This window comes from Amblyomma americanum, chromosome 10 (genome assembly GCF_052857255.1).
Source record: "Amblyomma americanum isolate KBUSLIRL-KWMA chromosome 10, ASM5285725v1, whole genome shotgun sequence".
In the NCBI taxonomy this organism is placed as follows: domain Eukaryota; kingdom Metazoa; phylum Arthropoda; class Arachnida; order Ixodida; family Ixodidae; genus Amblyomma; species Amblyomma americanum.
Genome location: NC_135506.1, coordinates 21,386,195 through 21,403,882, shown reverse-complemented (window position 1 = coordinate 21,403,882; position 17,688 = coordinate 21,386,195). Strand labels below are relative to the sequence as shown.

General features: G+C 51.7%; 1 protein-coding gene across 1 annotated transcript in view; it reads left to right on the top strand.

Moving 5' to 3' along the window:
* Window positions 1-17,688, top strand: part of AdamTS-A (ADAM metallopeptidase with thrombospondin type 1 motif A) — a 463,942-nt gene that overhangs the window by 293,806 nt on the left and 152,448 nt on the right. The gene's annotated exons all lie outside the window — the stretch shown is intronic.

Below are 17,688 nucleotides of genomic sequence, written 5' to 3'. Positions count from 1 at the left end.
GCGGACGCGTGGCGGAGGACTCTCCGAGCTGCCGGCCTGGCTGTTAGGGCCAGGCTGCAAGCGGTGCTAGCCGTTGCCGCCATCCTAGACTTAGGCCGGGGACTGTAATAAAAAAAAGTAAATAATTGTAAGCGACGGTTCGCTGGCGCGAAATATACAGTCGGGGACAAAAGTCTCTGGACGAAGGGTTCCTCATACGAAGCCGGTAGTTCTGCTACTAGCCTACGGCTGGAGATCACGCTTGTTGAGGTGAAAGTCAAAATTTTCTGCTTTCATCTCCACAGGTCTGGTATCCGGCCGCCCGCTAATGGCAGAGCTATGAGTTTCTTTTGAGGAACACGTAGTTCCGGGACTTCTGTCCTCCGAGTGTACACCTGCAGTCGAAAGCGGAGACAAGGAAGACAAGATAAACGGGGAGGAGTGCTGATTAGGCGATATGTGTGGAAGGTTCCTCGAGGCATTGAAACCAATGTAAGAACACGGCATATTTTTTTCTGCAGATTCACTTATTAGACGAAACATGACCATAAACAATAATTATCGCGTATTAAGGTACAGACGGTTACCATTAATTAGTCTGGCTGGATTATGAGAAATCTAATGCAGCCGCGTTGAAACGCGAGCTGCTCCGCATATAGATAACCGCACTTGTGACTGGCAACAAAATCAGTAAGGCATGCATTGAGAAATTAAATCGACATCCCAGTTAAAAGCTAGAACAAAAGAACAGATTGCAGCGTTCATGGAGTCTTGGTGACTGCGTTCTATATCGAACAGCGTGAACAAAGTCAAGCGCAAAAGACTAGGACGTAGCTGCGGAACATTGCGAGTGTGCCGCTCCCAGTCGGTGCATCACTCCGCTAACCTGCCTCGCAACAACATACACCGTAACAAAAAGGAGACACATACCGTCGGGTTGGACCGTGTGTGGGAGGCGGTCCTAGCCTCTCGGTCATTCCCGGCCGAGGAAGTCGTTTTTGGTGTGGGCCGCGGCCGGGCCTCGTGGCCGGACGTCGCGAGCGGCGTCCGCTGCAGAGTCGCCGACGTCTTGGGGAGCCCCCTCCGTGATTTCCCGCCTCCTGCAGAGGAAACGGTGGCGGCGGTCAAAGGAGGCGGCAGACTCTCATAGCAGAACAGCCGTTCTGGTACGCAACAGAATTTAGAGGGCGGCTTTAGGACACAGATCAGGAACGGGACAAGAGTCGGAGTTAATTGCTCCTTATAAGTTCTGTTCTTAGCAGTCCACTTTCCTCTCAAGCGCATCTTCGATTTGGTAGCGTCCAGACGCTCGGCCATTCTGGCACAGAGCTAGCAGGACCCACTTGCACGAAGCAAATAAGACAGTTCAGTCTATATCGTGTTTCCCATTATCTTTACTCTGTGCTTTATTGTCCTGCGGACGCTTGAGCCGCGCAGCTGTCCTAGCTGAGCGTGCATTCAGAAAGCAGCTCAGTAGTGCCGGAGAAGCCGGTGTGTGTGGTCTACGCAGTGTGTGCAGTCGGTAATCTCATTCGCGTTTTGCACCGTCTCTTGGTTTTCAGAATAGGAAAGGCGCTTAACTGCTTCATGTTGTCAGTGGATGCTTCAAGCGCGCCACGCCAACTAAATGCTTGGCATCTCCAGCTTACAGTGGGGCTTGCGTGGCTCGCCTAATACATCCTCCGAAGAAGAAAAATTGGTTTTTTAGGAAAGACATCAGTGGACACCCGAACCGCGCCGTAAAGGGAGGGCGGAAGGTAGGAATGAAAGAAGGGAAAGAGGTGCCTTTATGGAGCGAACGTTGTGCTCCTTCCGTTTTCTCAAAAACAAGCAGACGGTGGTGGTAGTGGTTTTATTAAAAATAGCAAAAAAGAAGGAAAGATTTTTGCTAGCCCCGGCATCTGCTATCGAAACTGAAGCACCTGAGCTGGGGCAGCGGAAATAAAGGATAGCAGGCAGAACGGAGAAATGAAATGAAAGAGGTAAGGGGACAGGAAGAGAGGATAGGGGGAGAAGTAGTATGTACAAACTATTTACACAATAAGAAATGTGTCCAGGTTGTGCGCGTGACTAGTTCATTTTAGAGGAATTAAATGACACACACGCACAGCACTGTGATGGTTACAACTGGAGTGGGGAAGCAGACGGGTTTAGAGCGGCTTTGAACCCGACCGCGGCGGCCGCGTTTCGGTGGAGGCGAAGCGCAAAGGCGCCCGTGTGCTATGCGATGTCTGCGTAGGTTATAAAAATCCCAAAGAGGTCGTAATATTTCCGGAGCCCTTTACTATCGCAGCCCTTTCTTGCTTTCTCTCAGTCCCCCCCTTTATCCCTTCCTTTACTGCGCGGTTCAGCAGTCCGCCGAGATGTCGGATACTGCGTCGTTTCCTTTCCCCCAAAACCAATTTTTATTTTATTTTGTTTAGACCTCGTATAAAACTAGTCGGAGCTACACTGTTACGGGTCCAACTGGACTTATTTTTGGAAATGTGGTGGAGAGTTTGAAGGATGCTTCACTCCACCACCAGTTGGCCCGGTATTGCACTGCCTCCGGGATCGGCCTTGTCTTTATCGCGTCTTTACTATCCTGTCTTTCTATCCCATCTTTCAACTCTCCTACTATCTGCACGTGGTAGCGATTGTGGCTCGGCTTGAGCCAGTGCGCAGGCCTGTGCACTTTCCTTTTCTTTCTTCCTGGAAACAACTTCTCTCTCTGCGAATTGCTTCGATCGAGTGGGCCCAGTGTGTCTCGACCTAAGACAATCGAGTGCTCTGGCTCACCGCGGTGCCGCCGAGGCTTCTGCCTGGGCCTCCTGTTGACGCCGTCGGTGCTGTGGCCCGGCCGGTCTGCGTCCCCGGCAGTGACGGACGTCGGCGTGGAAGGAGACCGGATGCCGTTGACGCGGGTGGCGTTGGCGCCGCTGACCACGTTCGCTCCCTTCAGGGGCGCCGCCCCCGGGTGCACCCTTCCGCGGGATAGGACCGCGACCACCAGCACAGCGACCACGGCAGCCACCAGGGCGAAGGCGCCGAGCTGCAAGAGCAGCTCGTAGCTGCGGCGTGCACGGGTCGGGTCAGCGGATGGACACGAACCGCAGAGGGCAAAGTCGGCAGACAAACGTGGGCGTCCTCATACATGCGTCACTGCGTCGCCTTTCGGCTCAGCACAGTGTTGCGCCAACAGGCAGCTCAGGATTGAAGGCGATACGAAGAAAAGGCACGCGTGCTGCACGATTTCAGCGCGCGTTAAACGTGCGCAGGCAGTCGAATTTAATGCACAGCCCTCCGCTCCCTACAATCCTTCCTCCGCGGCCCGGTTCAAGTGGCCACCTAACGGTGACAAATTGAGCCTTATTAAGAGCCCTATGTGGGCACTTCAACCGGGCCGTGGAGGAAGGAATGTAGGGAGGGGAGGGCTGTGCATTAAATTCGACTGCCTTCGCACCTTAAACGTGCGCTGTGCAGCGCGCGCCCCTCATCTGCGTATCACCTTCTTTCACTCCCTCTCTTATCCCTTCCCTTACGGCGCGGTTCAGGTGTCCAACGATATATGAGACAGATACTGCGCCATTTCCTTTCCCCAAAAAACCAATTATTATTATTATTATCACCTCTAGTGCGGGGCTGCCTATTGACTACGGTGAGAAACAGAATTGTTAATAGCTTTCACCCGCCGCTGTGGCTCAGTACTTAGGGCGCTCGGCTACTGATCTGGAGTTCCGGGGTTCGACCCCGACCGCGGCGGCTGCGCTTCTATGAAGGCGAAACGCTTAACGCGCCCGTTAAAGATCCACAGGAGGTCGAAATTATTCAGGAGCCCTCCACCACGGCATCTATTGCTTTCTTCTCTCTGTCCCTCCTTTATCCCTTTCCTTACGGCGCGGACTGCGCTATTTCTATCCCCCAAAATAATAATAATAATAATTGGTTTTTTGGGGAAAGGAAATGGCGCAGTATCTGTCTCATATATCTTTGGACACCTGAACCGCGCCGTAAGGGAAGGGATATAGGAGGGAGTGAAAGAAGAAAGTATATATAATTGTTTTTTTGGGGGGAAAGGAAATGGCGCAGTATCTGTCTCATATATCGTTGGACACCTGAACCGCGCCGTAAGGGAAGGGATAAAGGAGGAAGTGAAAGAAGAAAAGAAGAAGAGGTGCCGTAGTGGAGGGCTCCGGAATAATTTCGACCACCTGGGGATCTTTAACGTGCACTGACATCGCACAGCACACGGGCGCCTTAGCGTTTTTCCTCCATAAAAACGCAGCCGCCGCGGTCGGGTTCGAACCCGGGAACTCCGGGTCAGTAGTCGAGCGCCCTAACCACTGAGCCACCGCGGCGGGGCCGAAAGAAGAAAGGAAGAATAGGTGCCGTAGTGGAGGGCTCCGGAATAATTTCGACCACCTGGGGATCTTTAACGTGCACTGACATCGCACATCACACGGGCGCCTTAGCGTTTTTCCTCCATAAAAACGCAGCCGCCGCGGTCGGGTTCGAACCCGGGAACTCCGGATCAGTAGTCGAGCGCCCTAACCACTGAGCCACCGCGGCGGGGCGTATCCCCGAAAACCAATTTTCATTTCGTCAAGCGCAAGGCTACTGATCCGGAGTTCCCGGGTTCGAACCCGACCGCGGCGGCTGCGTTTTTATGGAGGAAAAACGCTAAGGCGCCCGTGTGCTGTGCAATGTCAGTGGAGGTTAAAGATCCCCAGGTGGTCGAAATTATTCCGGAGCCCTCCACTACGGCAACTTTCTTCCTTTCTTCTTTCACTACCCCCTTATCCCTTCCCTTACGGAGCGGTTCAGGTGTCCAACGCTATATCAGACAGATACTGCGCCATTTCCTTTCCCTAAAAAAACCAAATATTAACCAATTATTATTCTTCAGAACCCTCCGCATCCTACATTCCTTTCTCCACTGCCCGATTCAAGGGCCCACCTATGGTGAGAAATTGAGCCTTCTCTCTTCAGATGACCAATTATATGTCCACAAGTTGCTCACGGTTGCAAAAAAATAGCTGGTGATGAAGGATTGTTAAGCACGGAATATTGTCCGAAAGCACAGTGTTCGCAGGTGGCCACCATCGCCACATTCCTCAAACCACGGTTGAGGTGTCCAGTGACCAATGTAGCCAGTTATGAGCCTTCCCGTTCCTCAAAATCAACGGTGCCCGCAACGTTCTCACAGCCAACACATGCAGCGCACGTTATGTCACCACAGAGACTTACAGGCGCGGACAAAAGTAAACGGAGCACGCTATTACCTTCTCACGTTTTTCATGCATTGCCAAATTGAAACTGGGTGCTGTGGTATGTTCAGGACGCTAGTGGACTCTATTGCGCTTTCTCTTGGGCAATATTCTTCCTTCATCTCTGATAGCGAAGGAATGATCGTAATTAGAACGGAAGAGCATGCTGCGTTTACTTTTTTCCGCACCTGTACCTAAAAACGCCATTGAGGTGTCCACACGCCAAGGGAGCCACTTGTGCGCCTATTTCAATATCAATGGGCTTTACAACGTTGTCAACGCCAATGACCCAATGACCGCTGGCCTCTTTTCTGAAATTTTGTTTTTGAAGATAGGAAATAGCCCAGTAACTGTCTCACATCTCGGTGGACACCCGAACCGCGCTAGAAGGGGTGATAAAGGACGGAGGTAAAGAAAGGAAGAAACGGGTGCTGTAATGGAGGGCTGCGGAATAATTTCGACCAACTGGGAACCAGGATCTCAGCTTGCACTTTCAGCGCATAGCAGGCGGCCACCTTTTGCGTTTCGTCTCCCGCGAAACGCTGCTGAATTTACATTAAGCTCGCGACAAGGGGTTCTGGCCATGGGTCGCTCGACCGTGGTTGCGATACGTATTTCTGTTGCCTGGATACGACGCGAGAATGGACTCTGCGATGGACGTTCAGAATAAGCAAAAAACGCGCCGGGCTTGTTCCTTGAGCTTCTAGATATAGCAGAACTATATCGAAAGCTATACGTTGCATGTATTGATCACACATGCGTTCGGACGCCGTCGAACGAGGGCTCACCGCGAACACGAAATGAACACTCGACGCGCTACCTCGGCACCAGGGTTTGGGGCTTCTAAGCGGCGCAGCATGAACAATGTTGAGTACTACGGAAGTCTACGCGCTACTAGACCGGGCAACTTTACTGCTAGCTCCGCTTGGTGCAGCAGGCTTGCGACGTGTGGCAGCAGAAACGCACACTGAAGCATGGTCAACAAAGGGCTAAATATTGTTTGCTTAATTGTGCCGTTGATTGAATCCATGATGACTACCCCCGGGACTATGCGGTACAATGAAGTTCTCACCATCTGCGCTTTATCGCCTCGATCCGTGGCTTGGGCGACGACGGCTCCGAAGGCGACGGTTGGGGGTACGTCGGCGGCGAGAGGGCCTGCGTGCAAAACGAGAGGCGCTCAGTCACAGCTGTCCAAGCTACGGCCATCCACGGCTGTCGGCTTTTGGGAAACGCTGTGTGACGACTTGCGTTTACGTCAGACGCCGCCTCCACTATCCGAACTTCGAAAGCGTTAACCCTACTCCGAAGGTTTAGTCCACTTACCGGCACGAGTGCAGCAGCGGAGTCGGTCTGGCTGTACGCGACGCTATCGTGGGGTACCGGCTGGGAGCTCCGCTCTTGCGTCCGTGGCTGAGACCGCGGCTGTGACGGCGCCGTGGGCCTTGGGTGCCCCTGGGACCGGTCCTTGTGGCTCTCGCTGGACGAGTCCGAGTAGTGCGTCCTGTCGAACGGGCCCGGGTACGGGCCCACCATGGTGATGGACATCCTGGCCGTGGCTGGTTGAACTGCGCGGCAAGTCGGTTCCTTGAACCTTCGTCAGTCGGCCTCGCTCTGGCGTTAGGGCTAGCGGATGCCGGTGCTCGGAGCCCAGCAGGACACGTCCGTTCAAGGCTGGGCGGTGTTCTAAAATGGCGACGGGGCTCTGTCTGCTCGAGAAGCTCGGGCGCGCGTGTGCATGCGACGGCGCGAGGCTTCAGGGCGCGCCGGGCAGCCGATGGCGATGGTGCTGGCGATCGCTTATCTTTTCCTGTGACCAATGGCAGTTGCTAGTGGAATTAGCGGCTCGAGTTCCGTTTTACGTGACCAGAACGGCGCGATAACGGAAGACAATTAGGTGCGGAGCGAGCTTAATTAGCTTGGGCGATGAAGTAAAATAGAACTCACGGGGTAAAACTTGAGTACAGAAAACTATTTACTCTACGTCACCCTTCTGTAGAGCGCTCGGGCGGTGCATTTTCCTGCAAATAAATGCAGACCTTGTCGCAGACTCTAGGGTCCAGAGGCAATACTTGCGCGGAAGTAATGACAGAGACCCACAAACAAAGCATTCAGGAGCACTTTTCCCTCTATATTCACAGGCAGCTCTGTACTTTGTTTTTGCTACCAGGCACGCACTGCTCGAGCGATCTACACAAGGGTGACATAGACTGTACGTGCGCTTGTAGACATACCTTATACCATACCATAATTAGATGTTACCCCACCGCGGTGGTTCGCAGGCTTTGTCGTTCTGACAAAGCTTGTGGGACAACGCGATTGCAGTATTTGCTGCTGATGGAGGTCGCGTCACTGCGCTTGAGTGTCTGCCGCTCAAGAAATTTAGCTTTCAACTGCTGGTGAACCCGCCGTGGTGGCTCAGTGGTTAGGGCGCTCGGCTACTGATCCGGAGTTCCCGGGTTCGAACCCGACCGCGGCGGCTGCGTTTTCATGGAGGAAAAAGGCTAAGGCGCCCGTGCGCTGTGAGAGCACGTTATAGATCGCCAGGTGGTCGAAATTGTTGTTGTTGTTGCCTTGGTCACATGGCACATACCCACAGGTGGTCGAAATTATTCCGCTGCCCTCCACTACACCTTTTTCTTCTTTCACTCCCTCCTTTACCCTTACCTTAAAGCGCGGTTTAGGTGTCCAACGATATATGAGGAAGATGCTGCGCCATATCCTTTCCCCAAAAATCAATTATCAACTGGTGGTGCATTTAATGCAGAAAACATTTAGCTTCGCAAACGTGTTTGTGAGCTTGTGTCTCTTGTCTCTAACTACGTGCAGTCATGGGACCATTGAGACTATTTGGTGCACGCGAGAACCCCTTTATTAAAAAAAAAACAATTTAGCCGGCGTTTAAAAATCGCTGGCATGCTACTCTCCTTGAAGAAGAAAATTTGGGAGATAAAAGCGGAAGTAGAGCGGTGTGGAAAATGGCGAAATAAAACAAAAAAGTTGAGAAGGTAAAACGCGCCCATTGAATGCGTACTGAGGTGCATCGCTGAGTAATTTGTTTCAAGTGCACAGTACGACAAATGGGACGACAAAGTTCACATCGTGAAGAATGCCTTAGGATAAAACGCAAGATGAAATGGAGCTTCTGAAGACTTCCAATGCTTTAACAAAAAGTATGCACATGCAACCTTACTAATACTTTATTCTTTGTTACTCTCTGCGAAAACTCCAGTAGTGTAGGGGAGGACATTGTGCGTCCGCTAATCGGAACACCGGGCTGGCACAGCCCCGTGTATATATGGCTGCGCCCAAAACAGTGAGAAAGCCTATCGACTGACGAGTAAATGGATGGACACGTGATTTGCGAATCGTACGCAATATATTTCTCGGTGAAATACAATAACAGGTCGTGGACACCGTGGGCGATCGACATCCCTCGGCGACCGCGACCGGGTCCATGCTCGTGGAGGTCATCGCCGACAGTAGCCGAATCCTCGCACGGCGATCCACGAGCTCGACAGGGAGAGGCTCTGCAGCGGCCGTCGATTGGAATGGCCTTGGACTGGGAAAGGAAAAACATTGTTTTCTCGTGCCGCCATGGAAACATGATAAAGGCCGTTCTAGAAAAAAGCGATTTAGAAGAATGCGGATACCGATGTGTACATCTCGAAACGATGATTCGTTTGGTACCACTCGCATCCCTCTGCCACCACTGGTTCGCCTGCCACGGCCCTTTGAAGGGCGCCCCTCATTATGGTTTCCTAAGGGCCGTCGGGGCGAATCCCTCTCACAACCAGGCTTCAACTCGAGTAAAATTTGTGCGCCGAATCGTGACGATTCGTTTTCCACCACTGTGAACCCTCTGCGCCAGATTGGTGGGCCACAATTTTGTCACCACTGGCGACCCCAAGTGGCACCAGTCTCGGCACCCGCTCAGGTGGTATATAGCGAAACGCCTACACTATAGCGGGTGAATCGGCTGGCGCTGTGCCGGCCCGACGACTGCGCGTGCGGTCACGTTGGGGGGGGGGGGGGGGAATGGAAAGGTCACACTTTGCAATCTAAAACGAACAAGAAACGTTCGGATATGAGTAGTAAGAGCTAACGCTCTTAAAAATTCCAAGCACGATTACGATTCTCCTTTAAATGCGAAATTTTAGCGCAGCTCTGTCCCGTGTTTCAGGCTCTGCAGGCTGATTGCTTTGCTTTGCAAGGTCGTCGGCACGTCTGGCGACTACATTAGTTCGATAGTAGTCTTTGCTGATGAAGACAGCGATATGCAGTGCACAGCGGGCGAGGATGTGTGTATTAGCTCGATAGCATGCAGTCATTATTTGATGAATATGACGACGTGGAATGGACAGCGCGAGTGTGTGTCGCAGTCTAAAACGAGCCGTGATCGACTGCGGCCCTATCACAGTGCTGTCGTTCACTGGCCAGAGAAGCTCTCTTCTCGGCGCTGTGGGTTCGAATCCCAGTCGTGGCAATATTTGTATTTATCGATGGTTTGACGCGACTGAACCCTCGAACGGGAGCTTGAGAGCAGCACTCTACAAAAGAGCGAGCTTAAGCGTTGTACATTACCACGAATAAACGAATGAATTGATTCAAGGTTATGAATGGGTTCAAGGGCCTAGATAGACGCTGAAACAGGTTTCTCCAGCACCGACTGTTTTAGCAAAGATGCCGTGGTGACGTCGATGCAGTTTTTTTGTTTGTGGTAGTCTCTGATGCTTGGCAACATCGCCACTGACTCCGAAACGTGGATCACGGAGTCTTTTTCAGTCTTGTAAAGTGTCCTCAGCTTTTCGTGGTGGACAAGTGCTATCATCTCTAGAAATAACCATAATATTGATTTCACCGTGAATAAAAAAATTGTAGATCGAAGCTTACGGGCTTAGCGCATTAACCATCCAATGCTGTTATTGGTTTGCACGGTTTAGCCATTTAGGTCAATGCTCCGCTACGTATTATCTTTATTTTTTTGTTCTGTATATCTCGCCACTTCTACGTTTCATTTTGCTTCTTGTAACCCACACCCCTCTGCAATGCTTAGGCGATTAAGGGTATGTGAAATAAAAAAAAATCCCACACTTTTACTTCCCTCTCGCGCTTGCACTTTCCACTTGTCCACATGCCAACGGTGGCAGGAATTTGAATTTAATTTCATTATCTATTAACATAAGGTGATTTGGGTCTTACGGCTGACGCTCTAGATTCCATGGTAGAATGCACGGCTATATGGCTAAAGCAAAGCTGTTACAGCTTTCGCTGCAAAATACGATGGAGCTGTCCTCGGCGTCTTTTAATGCACCGAGTTGCGCTGTGTGACAGAGCTCTCCTGTGCATACCTGCCACAGTAGGCGCCTCCACCAGGTCCCTACACTCCGGCGTGTTGCCTCAGGCTGGAGTCCTCCGGCGCCTCCGCTGTATCCTGCGAGTGTCCGCACGGATGCTGGTTAGAGTTTCAGTGGATTAGCGATTAATGTTAACGATAAATTTGTGTTATTTCGCGGCGTGTAAATAGCACTTCCAGCTTGGCTTCACTCGAGCGTCCTCTCAAGCCTCCTCACACACACAGTATACAAGTATCGCTTGTACTTCCGTGCCGCAAGGCTCGGCGTCGTATCTAATGGGGCGAGCGTGGTATAGCACCATACACTGTGCCTTATCAGCGCTAAGCGAAATAATCGCGGTCCTTTTAGTTTTGCGTACTACAACGTTCTAAGCTTAGCGCTAACGTATTCCGCTTCACTGTGGCGCAGCTGCCAAGTGCGAAGTGCAGCTGCGCACTGGCAGCTGTGCGCGTGCACGGTGTCCCTCGGTGCCGCATGCGCAAATGGTGTTCGTGGTACACTGTGATGGCTTTGTAGAGCGCCGAGCTTAAAACGCTGTAGTGTGGCTAATCCGGAACCGACGGCGCTGATGGCGTTTAGAGCTGATAAGAACCCCTTTGTAGAGCCACTGTTGAACAAACACACTGGTCCCTGTCACAGCGATATTTCTGCTGACGAGCGTTAATTGAAGTTTATGCTGAGTTAAATTATTGTGACAAGTCCTCTGCTAGGCCGGGGGGCATGGCGATAACTTTTCGCGTTCCTTCACTCCCTGACAAATGAGAATTATTCGCGTTGCTCAAAGAGACAATTTTTTTGTTGCGAAATTGAGTTTCCTTTTTTAATTTCGCGCCTGTTCATTCATTTTGATGGGTTTTATTCTTGTGATAGCTATTATTTTTGGCTTTTGCCTCTTCGAGGGACTTCGAAAGAAGTGTAGTTCAAAAGCGTGGCGCTCGCTGTCTACTCTGCGCTATAGTCTCTTTCTTGTTCGAAAGAAGGAATTTAGGGAGTAGGCTTTCTCCGGAATGTGCCTCCAGTCCGCTCTGTTCAACAATGGCTGATGCTTTGTACGGTGGTCTCCTGTACCCGAGCTGGAATAAACGCACAATTGTTGCACAGCCCGCAGCACTGTGTGTCCGCTGTGGCAGTATTCTCGTAGAAATCTCACTGCACGAAAAAGGAACGAGGAAGCATTACGTAGTCTGAAACCGTAATGCAAGTTGCATTTGGCGAAACGGGGGTAATAAGCCGCCGCGGTGGCTCAATGGTTACGGCGTTCGGCTGCTGACCCTAAAGATGCGCGTTCGATCCTGGCCACGGCGGTCGAATTTCGATGCAGGCGAAATTCTAGAGAACCCCAGGTGGTTAAAACTTCCGGTGCCCTTCTCTACGGCGTCCCTCATAGCCTGAGTCGCTTCGGGACGTCAAACCCCCATAAAACATATACTGAGGGAACGAAACACACCTCCAGCACCCCCGACGCTTGCGCCGCAGTGTCCGCGATGGCCTCAGCGTCAGCTGCGCACATTTGCGATGCTAATGGCCGCAGCTCGGACCAGCCAGTGGCCGCGATGTGGAACGTCGCCGGCCGTGCTTGCTCCGGTGTCGGCGACGGCTTGCTAAGTGCACCCCGGTATTCGCCGGCTCCTGCATGCACCAGAAATTGCAGAGACAGTTGGTTACTATGACAATGGAAAAGGCAGGGTCGGAACAGACATGCCCTTGAGATGCTCTCCTACCGACCTATTACAGACCTTCATGACAGCTGTTGCAAACAGTCATTACAGCGTGCACAAATATAGTGGCCTGTAGCGTCACGCCTACAACCGAAATCTTGGACCTGGGCTAGCTTGTACAAACAAATAAGACAGTGTTATTCCATGTCTAATCCTATTCGCGGTCTTAAAACCTGGTGGGTCACTTTGTCGGTGTACACTCCAAGCGTACCGCGAACACCGACTAAAAGCTTGGTAACTCGAAGTTTTATTCAGCGTTCGTGGCGCCCTTGAGGCGTCCACGGACCGTCTTTCCTTTTCTCAGAGGTTTCTAGACCAGCGAATAAGAGTAGACTGGGAACAAGGCTTATTTAATGCGGCGGCAGCGTTTCGATGTGGGCGAAACGCAAAGGCGCCCGCGTGCTGTGCAATGCCAATGCATGTTAAAGATCACCGGGTGGTATAAATTATTCCGGAGTCATCCCTTACAGCATCTTTCTTCTTTCACTCCCTCCTTCATCTCTTCCCTTACGGCGCGGTTCAGGTGTCCGCCGAGATGTGAGACAGATACTGCGCCATTTCCTCTCCCCTAAAAACCAATTTTCAAAAAACCAAATTTCTTATTTCATTCGTGCAAGCCGCCCCTGGATCCGTCGTTATCCTTGTGGTACTGAAATACCAGCGCCTTTGCGAAGGCAACGTGAGCGCGTCTAAGGAAATCGTGTGATTTAGACATGCGTCGAGGGCGCTTCGAACGTGGTGCTCGTTGCACATGAGTGTATCTCTTTGTGCTTATTTCCAGCCGTATTTTGGCATTAGTCGATAAAGAAAAGCTCTCTCTCTCTCACCGCGGTGACACTGGGGCGTCTCCTCGGGCCCCTCGGACACTCCGTCGGTGCCTTGGCCCGGCCGATACTCCTCGTCACTGGCCGACGACGTGGAAGGCGACGCCCGTCCGAAGGGGCTGCAGAGACACCCGGGAACATTGCCGCGGGTGACCTTGCCGCCGCTGACCACGTTCGCCGCCTTGACGGGCTCCTCCGGGCACTCCCGGCATTGAGATGCTTTGACCACCGTCGCCGACCGCCGGCCGACCACGAGCTCGGCCACAGCGATTGCTCCGAAGCGCCGGTACCGCTTGTTGCTGCGGCGTTCCGGACGTGGGACGAACTGGCTGTTGCTTGCGCCGGCAACGCTGGAAGCACGAGGTGCAAAAAGACTGCGCATTACGCGAGCAGGAAAAGCCGTTGTAACTGCCCCATACTCTCCAAGGTGGGGCGTTTCAATCAGGAATGTAGGAAAGGAGGTTTTTAATGCGTCAGAGTTACTTCGCTCATTCTGCTGAAACCCTTTCGCCATAGGAAACCCGTAGACGAAACCCGGCATGCAGATGCTCATCACCCCTCTTGGAGCAATAGGCCCCTGGCGTCCCCACCGCCTTATCTGAAAGCGCAATTGAAGTGTCCACTGACCCAGGGAGCCATGCGCCTTTGTTTTTCTCAAAATCAATGGACTCTGTAAACCTTCCGCTGGTTTTGAGGAAAAGGAAACTCACATAACTGCCTCAACTTGTAGCTGGACGCCATCGCCCACTCACAGCAGTGTTGAGGTGTCCACTGGACCAGTGAGCCAGTTGCACTATCTTAAGAATTGCTTAGGTGGCCCATAACTTTGTTTTAGGAAACACAAGCCTAACTTTTCCTCTTGGTGCACACCTGACCCGCATCGCGATGGAAGGAAATGCTCACCATCTGCGCTTCTTCAGCGCGGCGTTGCATGTTTCGGGCGGAGACCGGAGCTGCAGCGGGAGCAGGTCCACGTGCGTCGTCGGGTGCGCCTGCAGTGCGTGCGACGGTTTGCACGAGTCAGGGGGTGTCGGTAGATTCAACGCAATCGATGGTATCAACGCTGCGTGTGGAGCCGTTAAGATTAGAGGACTTGGCCCTTTTGGAAGAGCGTCTAGGTGCACGATGTCTCGCTCTGGTTACATTAAACACCAACGCTACTTTGGCCTAGCGGCTATGTTAAGAGTTTTCATGCCGCAGCTACTAGGACGCTACCGGTACGGCTGGTGTGATGTGCCCACGATGTAAGGCCTGTCCAGCGACGCAATGCTGCCTGCGTTGCCGCGTTCTCTGAACGAGTTTACGTCGAGTTCGTAAACGCGCTATGCGTTCCTACCTGACAAGAACGCTCGCAAATATCGTTCACGTATTTGAACGACGACTGTGACGCAACATGCTCAGAAGCAAATGGTATAGAGAATGGTCCAGTTCTGAAGCAACGATAAGGCATGGTTTCGTCAGGACGGTTTGAAAGGCAATTATATACACGTACCACCACGGGTGGAGGGGGGTCCGGTTGCGCCGGGCTGTGCCGGATGCTGTCGTGGGGAACCAGCTGGGAGCCACGCTCGGGCATCGTAGGTTGAGACCGCGGTTGTGGCCGTGGCGTCGCTGTGGGTCCCGGACGCCTTATGGTTGTGCCCTGGTTTTCTCTGGACGATGCCGAGTAGTGCGCCCTGTAGCACAGGCTCGGGAATGGGTCCACCACGATCTCGGAGTCTCTGACCACGGCTGGACGCGGCAGGCTGGACCACTGAGTCGACGGCTGACGTAGTTCTAGGCGTTAGGGCTAGCGACAGCCGGTGATGCGACCCCTACAAGCTGCGTCCGTGTCAGGCTGCGTGAAAATCGAAAATGGCGACCGAGCCCTATCCCAACGTTTTTAAACGTTGCCCTCTGTGCTCACGAAGCTTCGGCACGCGCACACGCGATTCCGCGAGACATCATTGGATTGGACCTCTGGGGGTGCCTTGTAGTCAATGGCAGTGGCGCTGTCCAATGCCTTCCGAGTGTTTGTTATTGGTTGAAAATTGAAAAATTCCATTTTGGGGAAAGGAAATCGCGCAGTATCTTCCTCACATATGGGCTGATATCTGAACCGCGCCGTGAGTGAAGGGATAGAGGAGGGACAGAGAGAAGAAAGGAAGAGAGAAGTGACGTAGTGGAGGGCTCCGGAATGATTTCGACCACCTCGGGATCTTCAGCGTGTACTGACATCGCACAGCACACCAGCGCTTTAACGTTTCGTCTCCATCGAAACGTGGTCGCCGCTGTCGGGTTCGAACCCGGAAGCTCGGATCATAACCACTGAGCCACCGCGGCGCCTCCGCAGGAATCTGCCTCACTGCAGTTCTACATAGCTGACCAGTAAACGTTGGGTGTCGAAAGGAGAATCCGGTGCTTTTTTTTGTTTTGAACAACGTTATGAGTACCTGTCAGTCGCCGCTTGTGTCCTGGCCAAACCTCCGCAATTTTCTTGAGGACACCACCACCTTGCCCGCTGTCGTGTTTAACCTTCGGTGGTGACCTATCACCGTCATCTGTATATGCATTAATAGTGCTTGCTTAGCCTGCGTGCCAGTCTTACTTTATATAGTTTTGTTTCAAGTTAGGTTTCTGAAATTAGTGCAGAAAGTGTTAAAGGACGCAGCGGCCCACGCTGAAGCGGCGGAATCAAAAATGAAGACGCGCTTTTGCCCAATTGGTATACTTTGCCGATTGGGCAAAAGCGCGTCTTAATTTTTAATTCCACTGCTTCAGTGTGACCGCGGCGGCTGCGTTTTTATGGAGGAAAAACGCTAAGCGCCCGTGTGCTGTGCGATGTCAGTGCACGTTAAAGATCCCCAGGTGGTCGAAATTATTCCGGAGCCCTCCACTACGGCACCTCTCTCTTCCTTTCTTCTTTCACTCCCTCCTTTACCCTTCCCTTACGGCGCGATTCAGGTGTCCAACGATATATGAGACAGATACTGCGCCATTTCCTTTCCCCCCCAAAAACCAATTATATATATATATATATATATATATATATATATATATATATATATATATATATATATATATATATATATATATATATATATATATATATATATATATATATATATATGCTTCAGTGTGTGGCGCTGCGTCCTTTAGCTCCTTCTGCACCAGTTTCAGAAACCCAACTTTCGGCTTTTGTCCAATGGGAGTCCTCTACTACGACACCTCTTTCTTCTCATATTCTCTTAATCCCTCCTTTATACCTTCTTTTGTGGCGCGGTTCAGGTGTCCGCCGATATTCGAGAGATACTGCGCCATTTCATTTCCAACCAAATCAATTTATTTTGCCCAATCGGCAAAGTATACACCCGCCGCGGTGGCTCAGTGGTTAGCGGGCTCGGCTACTGCTCCGGAGTTCCCGAGTTCGAACCCGACAGCGGCGGCTGCTTTTCCATGGATGAGAAACGCTAAGGCGCCCGTGTGCTGTGCGACGTCAGTGCACGTTAAAGATCCCCAGGTGGTCGAAATTATTCCGGAGCCCTCCACAACGGCACATCTTTTTTCGTTTCTTCTTTCGCTCTCTCCTTTATCCCTTCTCTTAAGGCGCACTTCAGATGTCTAACGATATATGAGACAGATACTGCGCCTTTTCCTTTCCCAAAAACCAATTATTATTATTACTGTGCAGGTACCTAAATAGAAAGCTCCAGTTTCCGCGTTCTGCCGCGCGTATGGAATGCCTAAATTTTTTCCTCATTCGTTACGCGATTAGGGTGGGGAGAGAGATAATGGCGTTTATTTTGTGACCCTGGTGCGGGCCGTCTATCCTTATTCCCACTACTACGCTATAGGGTGGGCGTTCCCGAACAGGGGAGTGACTGGCGATTTAAGTTGTTAGCAGTGGAAATGGAATAAGGCTTCTTATATTATTCTTTGATAGAGAAAGGATAAGCTTTCTTTTGACGTGTAACCAGCAGCATGCTGGCTTCCGACGCCTACGTCACACCACCCACCGTCTTTCCCTGGCGCCGTCAGGTGGATGTGATACGCAGTGCAGTACCGGCTGTGGTCATAGTTTATGCTGTGGTGGCGGTTCACGTGAGCGGAAGAAGACAGTCTGGCGTAAGCAAGAGGTTTCCGTTAACTTCTTTGCGGTTGATTATAGCAGTTTGAATTTTCATAGAGGTTGGATGGAAACTAACATCAGTCTGTAATTACAGAGCACCAGAAGAAGCGCCTTGAAGTACGTTGAAGTCTCGAAGGAAAGCCGTGTTTATGGAAAACTGTCAACAAGTTCCGCATGGGTGCTGAAAATTCTGTCAAGTTCCGCTTCATGCATGCATGCGAATTTGAAATATCGGCCGGGAAGGGAGTGTTATGTAGCGGCGGCATGTGTTGTTCGTAGTTTCAACCACACCTTTCTCAAGGGCGCCAGGTAACCTGCGAGGCCGGGTGTCCATTACCAGTGCGAGGTCACGAAACAAGCGGCGCAACTGGTACTAAACAGAATCGGACATAACTGTTTTTGGTCTGAACTCCACCTTGCTCACAAACCTGGGCTATTTCGTAGACTTTCAGAGCG